The sequence below is a fragment of the Dromiciops gliroides genome, chromosome 4, assembly GCF_019393635.1.
Source record: "Dromiciops gliroides isolate mDroGli1 chromosome 4, mDroGli1.pri, whole genome shotgun sequence".
Classification (NCBI taxonomy): Eukaryota; Metazoa; Chordata; class Mammalia; order Microbiotheria; family Microbiotheriidae; genus Dromiciops; species Dromiciops gliroides.
This window is the reverse complement of record NC_057864.1, coordinates 89,065,262-89,079,926: the sequence shown is the minus strand read 5'-3', so window position 1 is coordinate 89,079,926 and position 14,665 is coordinate 89,065,262.

Here is a 14,665-nt window from a genome sequence, read left to right as displayed (position 1 = left end):
TTAATTGCTCTTAATCCCTTCTAAGCTAAAACATACATTTCTTAGTTTTGAGACCTCTATAGTTTTTTTTCCCAACTAAATATACAAAGTTCTTCAATATTAGTACCCTTAGTATCTTTCAGCCTCAATACATTCCAACAAATTGGTTCCATTGGACTATTAGCTCCTTGAGAGCAGGGACTGTCTTTTACCTCTTTTTGTATTTCTAAGTCCCAGGGCTTAGCACAATGCCTGGCATGTAGCTGACACTTAATAAATGTTTAGTGACTGAACTACCCTATAGCTAATACCCCAAGGGAACATTTCACCATTATAACCTTGAACAAGCTACAACCCAAGATTTCACTCCCTCCTTACATCCTCCTTTTAGAGTCCTTAGTTTCCTTTGTTGCATAGGTATGGTACAATCCCATCTCTTGATCTCTGGACTGGTGCATTCACCACAACTTCCTTCTCTTAGGAAGAGAGAAAGCTAACACAGGCTCATAAATAGAGGACAGAGTCTTCTGATGCAACAGGAATTTTGAAAATCTCGTGGAAAAGTGATAAACTGGGGGAAGGAAGAGCTGGAACTTTCCCCCATCCCCGTGGACTGATAGCAATAGTGGTACATCATCAGTTACCCTCCTATTCTTCCAAGGAAACTAGACAGAAGAAAGCTAAAAGATCGGGAAGCAAGGAATAATACCTTTTTTTAAAATCACAGATGCTTACTCAGGTGGCTTAAGTGCTGATATGTTATAGGGAAAGTGGAGAAACTAGTGACCCTGATCCTATTTCTAAGCATCTGATAGGTATGTTATTTCTCATAATCACATGCATTGACCCCATTTCCCTATCTCTCATTGTTCATGATTGAGGGCTCAGGACAACTCTGGAAGTCACACAGAAAAGAGTAATCTATACTGATTTGCCGTGATTTGGCATGTGGAGACATGATTTGGTATGTGGAGCCATGTAGTGGAGTATGACAGCATGTGGAGGCATATGATGGTGTGATTTCATGTGTGGTGGTGTGTGCAGGTATAAGATGATGTATGATGACATGTGTAGCCATATGTAGGCGTATGTAGGTATGAAATAATGTGTGAAGGCATGTGGAAAAGTGGGGAGGCGTGTGGAGATATGTGATGGCGTGGGATGATGTGGGATGGTGTGTAAAAATATGATTTGGTGTGTGATAGTGTGTGGAGGTGTGTGAAGGTATATAGAGGTGTATGAAACTATGTAGAAGCATGATTTGGTGTGTGGAGGTGTGTGGTGGCGTGTGGTATCGTGTGGTATCGTATAGCGGCGTGATAGTGATGTGATAGTATGTGGAGGCATGTGATGGTGTGTAAAGGTAGGTTATGGCATGCGAAGGTATGTGATGGTATGTGGAGGTGTGTGTGTTGGGATGTATTGGCATGTGATGGTGTGTTTTGGTGTGTAATAGTGTGTGGAGGTTTGTGATATCGTGTGATGGTGTGTGACAGTGTGTGGAGGTGTGTGACGGCATGTGGAGGCATGCAGGTGTGTGGAAGCATGTGGAGGTGTGTGGAGGCTTGTGGAGGCCTGTGGAGGTGTGTAAAGGTGTGTTATGCTATGTGAATGTGTGTGACATCATGTGAAGGCATGTGATGGCATGTGGAGGTGTGTGTAGGTCTGGGATGGCATGTGATGGTGTGTGATGGCATGTAAAGGTGTGTGGAGGAATGTGGTGGTGTGTAATGGCATGTGAAGGCACGTGGAGGCATGTGAAGGCACGTGGAGGCATGTGGTGGAGTGTGTTAGCATTTGATGGTGTGTTGGTCTGTGATGGCGTGTGGAAAAGAAGGATATTTGAGGGAAAATCAATAAATATGTGGGGTTCCTAAGTATAAGAGCAGGAAACTGGCAAAAGAGAAAGACCATGAGCTGAACTCATTTGAGGAAAGGAGAATATTCTGGGGATTGAAACAATCACCAGAATCTGGATTGAGTGATAAATTTGGATCGTGTGGACTTCAAAGAAGGAGAGACAGTTTGGTGAATGTGGTAGAGTCTAGAAATAGCAATGGGGGCAAGAAGCAGGGGCAGCTAGATGGCACAGTGGATAAAGCACTTGCCCTAAATTCAGGAGGACCTGAGCTCGAATCTGGCCTCAGACATTTGACACTTACTAGCTCTGTGACCCTGGGCAAGTCACTTAACCCTCATTGCCCTGCAAAAAAAAAAAAAGAAGTAATTGATTTAGGTTGTAAAACCTAAATTCATTTAAGGATTTATGCCCTACTTCTACTATAAAGCATAAAGGGTTGCTTCTGCCAATATATTACCAGTCCATTCTAGAACTTTAAAGAAAAAGATAAGCTTTGTCTTTGCATTTAAAGGGAAAGAGTTAGAGATAAGTTTGCCTTTTGACTGCAAATTAGCTGTCCAACATTAAAACTGTCTTTCACACATGCACTTTCCTATGACTTAAAAACTAAAACATTCTCAAAGTTTTTCTACTTGAAGCTTCTATTTCCACTATCTACTCTAAGCCAACTCTTGACCAACTCAATATCAGACTCACAGCTATATAGACAGCATCTGACTCCTTCGTCTAAGCTAAAAGGCATGACTTGAGTTATACAAGCAGAGGGTGAAATGCATACAACTCAGTGCAAGTCATGATATCACCCTTATGTCATGGTCCTCTTCCAGAATGAAGGAAAAACACCACCAACAACAACAACCCTGTAATAAAAAGAGCCTAAATTCAAAAGGGGGAGTGAAATTTAAATTTTAATGAAGGTATAATTGAGAATACAATGGTATGTTCAAACAAGTACTTTGTAATACTAGAATTAAAGGCATTGGGGCAGCAAGGTGGCACAGTGGATAGAGCACTGGCCCTGGAGTCAGGAGGACCTGAGTCCAAATCTGACCTCAGACATTTAACACTTACTAGCTGTGTGACGCTGAGCAAGTCACTTAACCCCAATTGCCTCACCAAAAAAAAATTTTTTTAAAGAATTAAAAGCATTGTATGTCTCTTTATAGGTTTAATCAATTAGCTGTAATTGCATACATGCACATGTATGTATGTATGTACAGGCTACAAGTCAAATGCCTCCAGGCCAAAACTAGGCTTGCTTTCCTCTGTTCCCTGTGAGGATGAAATGGTGGATATTATAACTTTACCACAATAGCTATTACATTCTTTTCTAGACATAGGCATATCTGTTTCCTACTGGGAGCCTCTGGGCTATCAAATTGCCTACATAGGAAGATGAAGCAAGGAAAAATGAACTGCCTTTGGTCAAGTGATTTTTTTTCAATGTACTCATGGCACATAGTAATTCTGAAGAAGAATCTCTGACTCTGAGATAATGGCAAACCTTTCCAGACATGCTGTAGATTTGCCTCAGCCATCTGTGCTCCTTTCATGCTAGGCTGGTCAATTCTACTTCCCATGATGCCATTCAACAAATCAAGGTAGAGGATAATAAAACAGTAGCTTGCATGAATACAGTGTTATATACACACATATAGATATAGATACATACATATGTGTGTGTATGTGTATATATATATATGTTGTTATGATGAATGTTTGGACCACCTGGATTTGAAGGAGCTGCCTTATTACCTAAAAGGATTTTATGAAACCCTGGATAAAAAAAGAACAAAATGCCCTTTGACTGAACTCCAAACTAAACCCAGATAGCTAGCAGATAAGTCTCTATCTACTGACTTTTTCCCCAGGATAGTAAGCCCCTATCTTGTAAAAACATCTGGGCATCCTTGTCCTTGCCAACAACCTATTTTTGGAATCATATAATCTTATCATAATGTTTCCATTAAGTAAAACTATCAAACTGATTGGTTCCAACATTCTTGTTATAACTGAAATTGTTAAATTGATTTGCATTGCATCCATTGTCCATTCTTGTTATAGTATTTGCTTTTAGGTTGATTTGTGTCATGACAATTAAACGGTGAACAAAGAAACCTTACATACCCTCAGAAAGATAGAGTCTTTGAGTCCCTTCTTTGGAAGGGGTTTCTGAATGATTCCTGCCTGTTTGTTCTTGGGACAAATAAACTGGTATTATGTTGTTCCATAACTGTTCTCTGATGTTTTTTTTCTTTTTTTTCCATAGGAGGGCAGGTATGGAAACAAAATTTGACTCTGACACTCTCACTCTCTCTCTCTCTCTCTCTCTCTCTCTCTCTCTCTCTCTCTCTCTATATATATATATATATATATATATATATATATATATATATATATATATATTCACACTTTGTGTGTATATATATAAACTTTGTGAAGAAAGTATTATTATCGCCATTGTATAGAATAGAAAACTGAGGCTCAGAGATGTTAAGCAGCCCAGGTTAGCAAAGCTAGTAGCATCTGAGGTAGGTCTGGAACCCAGGTCTTTGCAGCTTCAAGTCCACTACCCCATCCATTATGTTGTGACTCTCCATCTGACCTATTGGTTATAGAACTTGGCATATAAGTTAAGTACAGTCAATTCTGTTCCATCAATGCTTTAAATATCCCCCAATGTCTGTCTTATTGGTAGATTGACTATTACTGTAGCAAAGCATTCACTTTCCTATGAGAAACCAGAGGAAAAGGAAATCATCCCCAAACTTCCCCTTTTTCATGAAAAAAAAATGTTTGCCAAATATAGTTAATAATAGCTAGCATTAAAATAGCACTTTAAGGTTTGCAAAGTACTTCACAAATATTATCTTATTTTATCCATTCATTAAACAAACACTTATTAAGTGCTTACTATGTTCCTGGCACTGTGCTAAGGATACAAAAAGAGGTTAAATACCATCCCTGTCCTCAAGGAGCTTACAATCTACAGGGGAGAAAGAATGCAAACAAATATTTACAAAGCAAGCTCTACACAGGATAAATAGGTAATAGTTAAAAGAGAAAGTACTGGGAAGTAGGTACTATTATTACTGCATTTTACAGACAAACTCAGGCAGAAAGGTTAAGTATCTTGCCCAGAATCATACTTAGTATGTTAGGCAAAATTTAAACTCAGATCTTCCCAACTCCAGGTCCAATGCTCTATCCACTCTACCATGTAACTTTGTCTCTAACAAATGAGAATAGATTTGAGAATGGGAAAAGCTCCTGTGCCTACTGTAATACATACTAAGATGTATTAATTTGACTGCCTTTATCTAACAGTGATAATAACTCTGTAGAGTATAACAGTAAAAAAATAGCAATGGATAAGTCATGTCAACACTGTCAGCACTGATGAACAAAAGGCTTCAAAAGGGAAATATAGCAATTATCAGTTCTCCTTAATTTTAGCTCCCAACAAAATACTGGCAAGGAACTCTCATTTAGGTGGCTGGATAACATCCCAAAGTCCCTTGCAATGCTTTATGACTGGCTATATATTGTTTTAGTGCCACTTCAGATGTTATCATTGCTTCACATATATATTATGAGGGGGGAGAAATTCCAAGAATAGACATCTTTCAGAAAGTCCTTACCTTTGGATTCTGTCACACATCAAGGCTTCTAGTGCATTTTGAGAAAATTCTCATGCTGGGATAGGATGAACAGCACTCTGACAGTTATATGAGGGCTGGAATGGATATCTACAGCCTACATGATAAATGACTTACAACTTGAAATGGTGTCAACCAGAGGGCACATTACTGACACATTGCTATGGACTCTCTCTGTGAAGCATTGTTGGGTGAAATGCCTCAAGTTGCTCGTGTGGAAATAATAGACTTTCTTCTGACTGAAACTGGATTCTTTGAATGAATGAATAAATGAAAAATAATTTATTGAGCATAAACTATGGGCCAGGTACTGGACTTAACAATATGGATATAATTACAAAAACAAAGACAGCCCCTGCCCTCAAGAATCTTATATTTAATAAGGGGACACTGCAGATATTGGCCAGTAGGGGCCAAAAGGGACTATTTTGGATTGGAAAGTTTCAAGAATAATGAGTAGAACCATAAGGGAATTCATTAACATACCCTTTCCATGCAATTAGAGAGTTAACTAAATTATACTTTAAGAACTGCAAAATAGGGCTGAGAGTCTGGAAGGAGTGGTATGCATGCAATGGTAAAGTGACTGTTCAGGGAGGACCAGCACCTCTGGTGTGAGGATTTGCCAAGTCCTTTTCAGGGTTGTTCATCCACTTTTGTTGTCCACTATCATCCAATTCTCACCTGTGACTACAAGAAAGACACATTGAGTAAATGACTGGAGAGTGAAATGTAGAGCATAGCTGAACCCATAGCCTGGGCAACTGAGGCAACCACCAAGATCAATCAGGTCAGAAGAGCCCATGGCAGAAGTTTCTAGGGGTGAAAAGTTGAAGTGCTAGGTCTTTAAGCAGTAAAGTGGCTAAAATGAAGCCAGTTGGGATATAAAGTAAAACATAGATGGAGATGATTCTAGATGAAGTAGACAACTTTGCTCTTCTCATACCAATAAAGGTGACCTAAGCTAAGTCAGACAGTTCTTCCCTGCATTATGACCTCACTGAGAACTGTAGGCAAACGAGAGAAATACACTTTGCAGTTTCCTCACCTGAAAAATAATTCTGAATCCTATGAGCCTCTAACTCTCCAAAACGCAAAACATGAGAACAGTTAATTCCACATTATCCATAACAAATATATTATCTTTGATTGGCTGATTTTTGTCACCCTGCATTCTCCATCTTCTAACACCAGTCTGTGTCTATTTGGGAATACAAGCCAATTAGCCTCAAAAAATATGGTTAAGAAAGTAAAGCTTCTGGTATCTGAATAGGATGGTGAACAAAGGGTTTTTATATGATGTTTTCCAAGACCAAGGAGATTATTTTATTATTATCTGTCCTTTGTATTATTTATACTATTCTCCCCTCCCTTAGGGTGGATAAAGAAGTTAATAGCATAAGATTCTATCATAGTGCCTCCTGGCTCTGATGAAACTGAAAGCTAAACAAAACCAGAGAAGCATGTAAATAACACGTGGCAATCAGCATTTTGTGGCCAAATTCAGAAGAAAAAAAATAGAAACAGGGAAAACAATGAAATCAAAGAAGTAAAAGACAAGCAGAAATGAACATCACTGATTCAAGTAGTAGAAGAAAATGGGGGGGGGGGGGGCGGGAGGAGGGGAAAAGCCATAAGTATGGGCTTACAAGGTAAAACAAAGAGAAAAGTCAGTCAGTCAACAAGCATTTATGTAGCATCTGTTAAGTGCTAAGCACTGTGCTAAGTACTCAGGTTTCACACACACACACACACACACACACACACACACACACACCAAAAAAATAAATAAATAAAGGTTAATAGGAAAGACAACATGCAAAAAACTATGTATAAACAAGATAGATATAGGAAAAATTGGAGTTAATCAATAGAAGGAAGACACCAGCATTAGGGGAGGAGAAAAATAAATGTCAGGAAGATTAAAGGGACAGAGTATTAAGAGGAAGTGAAGAGAAATGATAGAAGTCTAGATGGAAAGACCACAATAAAAGAGAGAAGAGAGTGTAGACAGAAAAAAAAACATAAAAGGGATAAAAAGGGAAATGAATACCAGGAAGAACTTGTCGACCATTGCACTATAAAGGAAGATGAAAGAGTAAAGTAAAACAATTCAAACTCTAGTCCCTCAAGTGAATCTGCCAAAAAGAATTTTTGAGCACTTGTATACCATCAATAGGTACCACTCAGGTGGAGCCAGGTAGTTCAGTGAACAGAGAGCTGGCCCTGGAATCAGGAGGACCTGTGTTGAAACTTGGCCTCAGATGCTTATTAACTGCGTGACCCTGAGCAAGTCACTTGACCCTGTTTGCCTCAGTTCCCTCATCTATAAAATGAGCTGGAGAAGGAAATGACAAACCACTTTAATATCTTTGCCAAGAAAATTTCAAATAGGGTCATGAAGAGTCCAACATGACTAATCTACAAAATAACAAAAAGGTGCCACTCAAGAAGCAATGATAAAGTCAACCATGAAACTGGGTAATGATTTACAAAATGATACCCTTTGCCCTTCAGCAGATTCCGCTGACAAACACCAACAAATGTGTTTGTTCAATAAGAGCAAATCAAAAAGATCTGTTATGGAAAAAATCTTCCAAAGTCCTTTGGACGGGGATGATCCTTAACCCTGGTATAACTGAGGTTATTATAATTAAATCAGTTAGCTTTGCAAATGGTTACACAGAAGTTGTCATTTTAAAAATGAATTCAGATCAAATACTTATCAGGACATATTTCCTTAATGTGTGACACAGATATATACCATTGGTATTCATCAACTTCTTTATCTGAAACAGCTACAAATTGAGTATTGGATGTCTTTTGGATATCACAAATTCTATGTCTCATAGTTATCTTAAATTGATCATGTTCAACACTGAACTAATTATCGTTCCCCCCAAATCCTCCTCCTTCTTTCTGATTTCCCTATTACTGTCAAGGGTATCAACATCCTGCTACTCATCCAGGCTTGAAATCTCACTGTTATCCTTAACTCCTCAGGCTCTCTCACTGCCCATATATAATTTGTTGCCAAGTCTTGTCATTTCTCCCGTCATAACAATCTATTACCTCTCCCCTTACCTTTGACATTGCCACTACCCTAGTTCAGGCCCTCATTACATCATACCTGGATTATTGCAGTAGCCTACTGATTGGTCTCCCTGCCTCAAATCTCTCCTCACTACACAGTCTATTCTCCACTCAGCTGTCATATTCATCTTCCTAAATTGCAGATCAGATTCCTCTATTCAACAAAATCCAATGACTCTAGATTAAAAATTAAATCCTCTGTATGGATTTTTAAAGTTCTTCCTACCCTGGGCCTCTCCTACTTTCCACCACCACCACCACATATTCTGTGATACATTGATTCTAATATCCTTGTTCTTCCTAGAATAAGACACTCCATCTCCCGAATTCAGGCATTTTCATTGGTTGGTTTATAGCCTCCCTCTCTTTCCTCACCTCTGCCCCCAGCTTCCTTCAAATGTCAGCTAAAAAGTCTTGCAGAAGCAAGCCGCCTCTCATTCCTCCTAAATTTTAGTTCCTCTAAGATTAACTCCAATTTGTTTTCTGTATATCTTGTTTTTGCCTAGTCATTTGCAAGCTCTCTCCCCCATTGGATTATGAGCTCCTTGAGAGTGGAGATTGGTGTTTCTTTCATGATCCCTAAACTAGGTGCCTGGCACAAGATAAGTGCTTAACTGCTTGTTGACTTGAATTATTTGTTGACTCCCATACAAATTCCTAGAGAACAATGAACAAATTCTTAAATAAAGTTTCTATGTTTCAACATGTTGTGAAATATAATGCATTGATGGTCAAGAGCCTTTTTCTTAATTTTATATGAAGTTAATCTTTCTCTTGGAATTCCTTTCAGTGGCAAGTCACTTCCTTGGATGGTGGAATATGTTTTCTGAAGCAAGTCAGGTTCTTGGGGCAGTGGGATAGTCACTAGATAGACCTAGGTCTGAATTCTGGCTCTGCTGCTTACTACTTATATGACTTGTAGCAAACCAGTTAACCTCTGTGGACTTCAATTTCCTCATCTGTAAAAAGATGGGGATGCAGTGATGATTTATAAGATCCATTTGAAGCCTAAATCTCTGAAAAATAAGTGATAAAATGTGTTAATACCATTTTTGTTTTAAGACATAGTATGTTTAGAAGATCGTGGAACTAAGTTTCCTATGTCTCCAACTATCTTCAAAACTATGGAGCCTAAAATTCTAACTGTGATGTCTAAAAAATCTAACGTGTGGTTGCCTTAAATTAGAAGCTTTAGCACCAGTCTTTTAGCATTAAGCATTTATTAAAGTATATGAGGGATTAGCAAAGAGAAACACGTGGAGAAAGAAAGAAAAGAAACCTTTCTCCCTGCACCTGAAGCTGCTCTTCTTGCCACCTTGAACGGAAAGGCAGATTCCCCTTTCCTCAAACAGAAGCCCTCTGTGGGGCCGCCCAGGCACAATCCCTACACACATACACATAGCTCCAAGCTAATTGGCTGATGGCAATGACTTACAGGTGGTAACTTCTGGACACCAGACAGCTTCCAGATGCTTAGTCACATGTTTTCTTTTCAGGGGGGTGCTCTGATTCTCACAATGTCCCTCTCAGCAGCATGGTGGTGCTCCAATTCTCATAAAAACAAATCCAGAAGATAGGTTCTAAAATGCTTCCAAGTGACAACACAACATCGCTGGCATAAGTGTCTAGCCTCTGGAGGTGATTTTTCTTAGTATGATGCTCATTTGTTTTAATAAATTCTGGTCCATTTCCAAGTCTGTCTCTTTATAATCACACTTCCTGCGTATCTTTAAACTTTGTTGTTCAGTTGTTTCAGTTGTGCCTGACTCTTCGTGACCCCATTTGGGGTTTTCTTGGCAAAGAAACTGGAGTGGTTTGCCATTTCCTTCCTTCTCCACACATTTTACAGATGATGAAACTGAAGCAAATAAAGGGTCACACAGCTAGCTAGTGTATGAGGTCAGACTTGAATTCAGGAAGATGCATCTTTCTGACTCCAGGTCTTTTACTCTATCCACTGTATCACCTACCTGCCTTAAACTAGACCCTGAATAAATGTGAAATGTATTAAATGAAACATAGTTGTGGAAATTCAAATGTAATATCTTTTACTCATAGTTATTAATGACTTTAATCAATAGATGACCTTTTATTATAAACAAATGATGAGTTCAATCAGATGAAGACAGACACTTCCAGAAGAATCATCATTTTAACCACACTAGAGAAACTTGTTGAAAGGAGTTCAGTTCAAACTTATGTAAATGGATGATGAAGGTACTGGAAAAACCTTATTTATAAAACATCACTCAACTAATGAAATTGCAGAAGTATATAGCCACCTTAGATAAGGTATTGAGGTCAATCCACCTGTGTTCCATACTAACTGAGGGTCTCTTAAATTTAACATACGTTAAGATAATATAAACTTAACCAAATTTAAAATATGGTAGTCTGAGAAATGGTTTTTATATTCAAGTTCAGTATGTTGTTGTAACTTTTGATGTAACATAAAAAATTACTTATAAGAATATGCCTAACTTCAATAAAGAGATGGTAGGAGTATATAAAAACATATTTAGAGTTTAGTGTGGTAGCACTATTAAGGACAGAGAGGTCAAGGTGAAAACCATTGTTTTCCACAGGAAGATATTTCAACCAAAAGTGACTACAACTTTAATAAAACTTCATTAATTTGCTTGAACATTTATTGGAAACCCTAATTTGTCGTTTGTTGCTATGTCTGCTTGTAATCCTGGGAGCCTGAACAGCTTCCATCACCTTACACCACCAATATTAAAATGGTCTTCCAATTTATCGCCTTGGCTCAAGTCTCTCACCACCACAATGTATCCTTCACTTAAATGCCAAAGTAATTTTCCTAATGCACATGTCTGACCCTGCCACGCCCCTACTCAAAAATCAGTGACCTCCTATTACCTCTAGAATCAAATATGAAATCCTCTGTTGGACATTTAAAACCACTAACAACCTAACCCTTCCTACCTTTCCAGTCTTCTTAAAATAATTCCCTTCCATACACTATGCTCATCTTCTTTCTGGTCTTTCTGGTCCTCATATATGACACTACATCTCCACTCACTGTCTCCCATGCCTGAAATGCTCTCCAGCCTCACTGCCTCCCTTATTTCCTTCAAGGCTAGCTCAATTCCCACCTTCTATTGGAATCCTTTCCTTCCTCCCCAAACACTGCTTCTATCTATGCTCTCAGATTAGCTTCGATTTGCATTGTATGTATTTTGGATATTTGATGTATTGTCTCCCCTATTAGAATGTGAGGTTTCTAAGGGACCTCATAAGGGACTACCTTTTTCTTTGTATATTTAGCACTTAGATAAGCTCCTGGCAAGTAGCAAGTCCTTAAAAAATGCTAGCCGACTAACTGAACTCCAGTCAGTCATGGACCTAGCATTGGTAATTCAAGTATGAGCAGATGTTACAGACTGCTCAAACAACAGAACTCACTGACTGATGACAATGATGACTACTTATAACAGAATTAAGCTACAGGTTTAGATTTCCCAGCATCATCCTACAATATCAGCACCCTGTGATCTAATGTTTGACACTTTATTATGTAGCTAGTAGAACATGTGCTTAATCTTTGGGTTGCTGAAGGGGGTGGATGAGTTTTAGAGTAACTATGGCAATTCAAAAAAATAAACAATTCATATTGGAACTGCAGATTTAGCTGCTTAGGACTACAATTATGTCCCCATTGAGTATAAAATAGGAGGCTCCTAAAGTCATTTATGATATTTGGTGATGAATCTTGTCCATTACCGTGATTCGCATTGTTTTTTCATTTATATTCAGATCATAATAAAATTGTATTTCAAAAATCTCAAAAAATAAAGCAAATAATCACCTTTGATACTGGAATTATTTTTTAAAATAACCTAACATTCTTAGAGCTACCAGCTAATTGCTCTTTATAGCAACAGACTTTTACTAATGTTTGTTCTTTAATCTTGATATATTTGGTCCTTGGCCACAACATCTAAAACTTCTAAGGTAATTTACTTAGGTGAAGATGTGGCCATGTGATTCAACTACTCAATCAATTCCAATGGTTTCGTATTGACTCTAAGATAAAATGTAGACTCCTCCTTTTAGTTTTAAAGCAGTGTACAACCTGACCCCAACCTATCTCTCCAGCCTTACTGGACATTACTTCTCCTCTTAAACTGGGTAATCTAGCTACATTGGCTTTCTTTCTGCTCCTCAAATAAAATACTTCATTTCTTTCCTCCTTTCCCTGACACTAGCTATTCTACATTGTTGGAATATACTCTGTCTTTGCCCCCACCTCAGAATTCTTCTCTTCCTTTAAAATGCAGTTCAGGTGTCTGCTGCATGAAACCTTTCCTGATCCTTTCCCCAAAATGTTAGTACCCTCTATCCCAAACACTCCCATTAGATTATGAGTTCCTTAAGGGCAGGGATTGTTTTTGCCTCTTTTTGTATTCCCAGTACTTAGCACAATGCCTGGCAGACAGTAGGCACTTAATAAATGTTTATTAATTGATTGTACCTGCTTCATGGAAATGTCAGGGGAAACAAAATGACATATGGAAGGTGTTAGGAAGATACAATCAATACACATTGGCAACAGGTAGAATTTGGGGAGCAAAGAGTGATGGATGACACCTAGATTGCAAGCCTGGATGATTGGGAGGATGCTGGAAAGCTAGGAAGAGAGCAGTGTTTGGAGAGAAAGATAATGATTTCAGTTTGGGACATACTTAGTTTAAGGTGAGTTTGGGACATCTAGTTCAAGGTGTCCAATAGGTGATAAGAGACTAGAGCTCAGAAGAGAGGTTGCTAATTGGCTAAAAGGCAAAAGTAACAATTTTTTTTTTAAATCAGGTACATGGTGGGACAACAGTCACTATAATGGCATCCAAATAATGCTAACAAAGACAAGATTGCCCCTGTTCCATGAATTAAACAGAAAATCTATAAGCAGAAAAATGTTACCTATGCTGAATTGGATAGTAGAAAGGAGCCATGACATGAACTAAGAAAACATTTTCATGATGCTACCAAAATAAAATTACAGTTCAATAGCCTTGACCCAAGGCACTTGAAAACTATCAATGGCAATAAATTTAATTGGGTGCTTAACAACAAATGATGGAGTGTAGCTATTTATACTTAATTCCAAACAAAGCAACATACCCTGAAACCCAGCAGATGAACCTCACATTACTGCCAACTCCAGCACAAATCGTCAACTTGTTCTTAGGAGCCAGAAACCCCAGAATTTCCCCTAAAATGACAATTAGCTATTCTGTTGTTCCACATCAGCTCACACCAATTTCCTTTGGAGAATATCCAATTGTTCTGTGTATTAGCATCCGAATTATTGGTAGGAGTTTAGAGATTTGGTCCATGGAATCTGAAAAACACAACAACTACCACCCTGCAAAAAAGCTAATAATCCCTGATGGCTGACAATAAGCTGGTTACATTCATATTCCAGTCTCTTAACCAAAGCAATTATATATGGAGTCCCAGAGGACAAGAAGCCTTTGTCAATAATGCAGATGGTTCTCCCATTCACTTTCTAATACTTTAGTACAAAGGAAAGGAAAGTCTAATTTCACCTGTATTCTGATCCTATGTGCTTTCTCCTTTAATGCCTCTAGTACCTTTCTAGAATATTCTAGACAACTTCTACCTGCCAACTGGTAGAAACACCACAAAATCAGGCTGAGAGAAACCAAGGCAGGTTTGTTTTAAGTGGTAATTGGAAGAGACACTATTAGGATGGTATTTAGGTACACGGGGGAAGGCAGTGTTGTATAGAAAAAGAGTGTGTGACCCAGAGTCAGGAAGACATGATTTAAATGCCACTTTTGATACCAACTAGCTATATGACCATGATTAAATCCCCTAATTTCTCTGAGCTCAGGCAAGTCTCTGACTTATCTAGTAAGTTATAGAATGCTCATGTTCTACGACTTTCAGTCATGTCCAACCCTTTGTGACCCCATTTGGGGGTATTCTTGGCAAAGATACTAGAGTGGTCTGCCATTTCCTTCTCCACCTTATTTTATAGTTTAGGAAACTGAGGCAAACAGGGTAAATGATTTGCCCAGGGTCACAC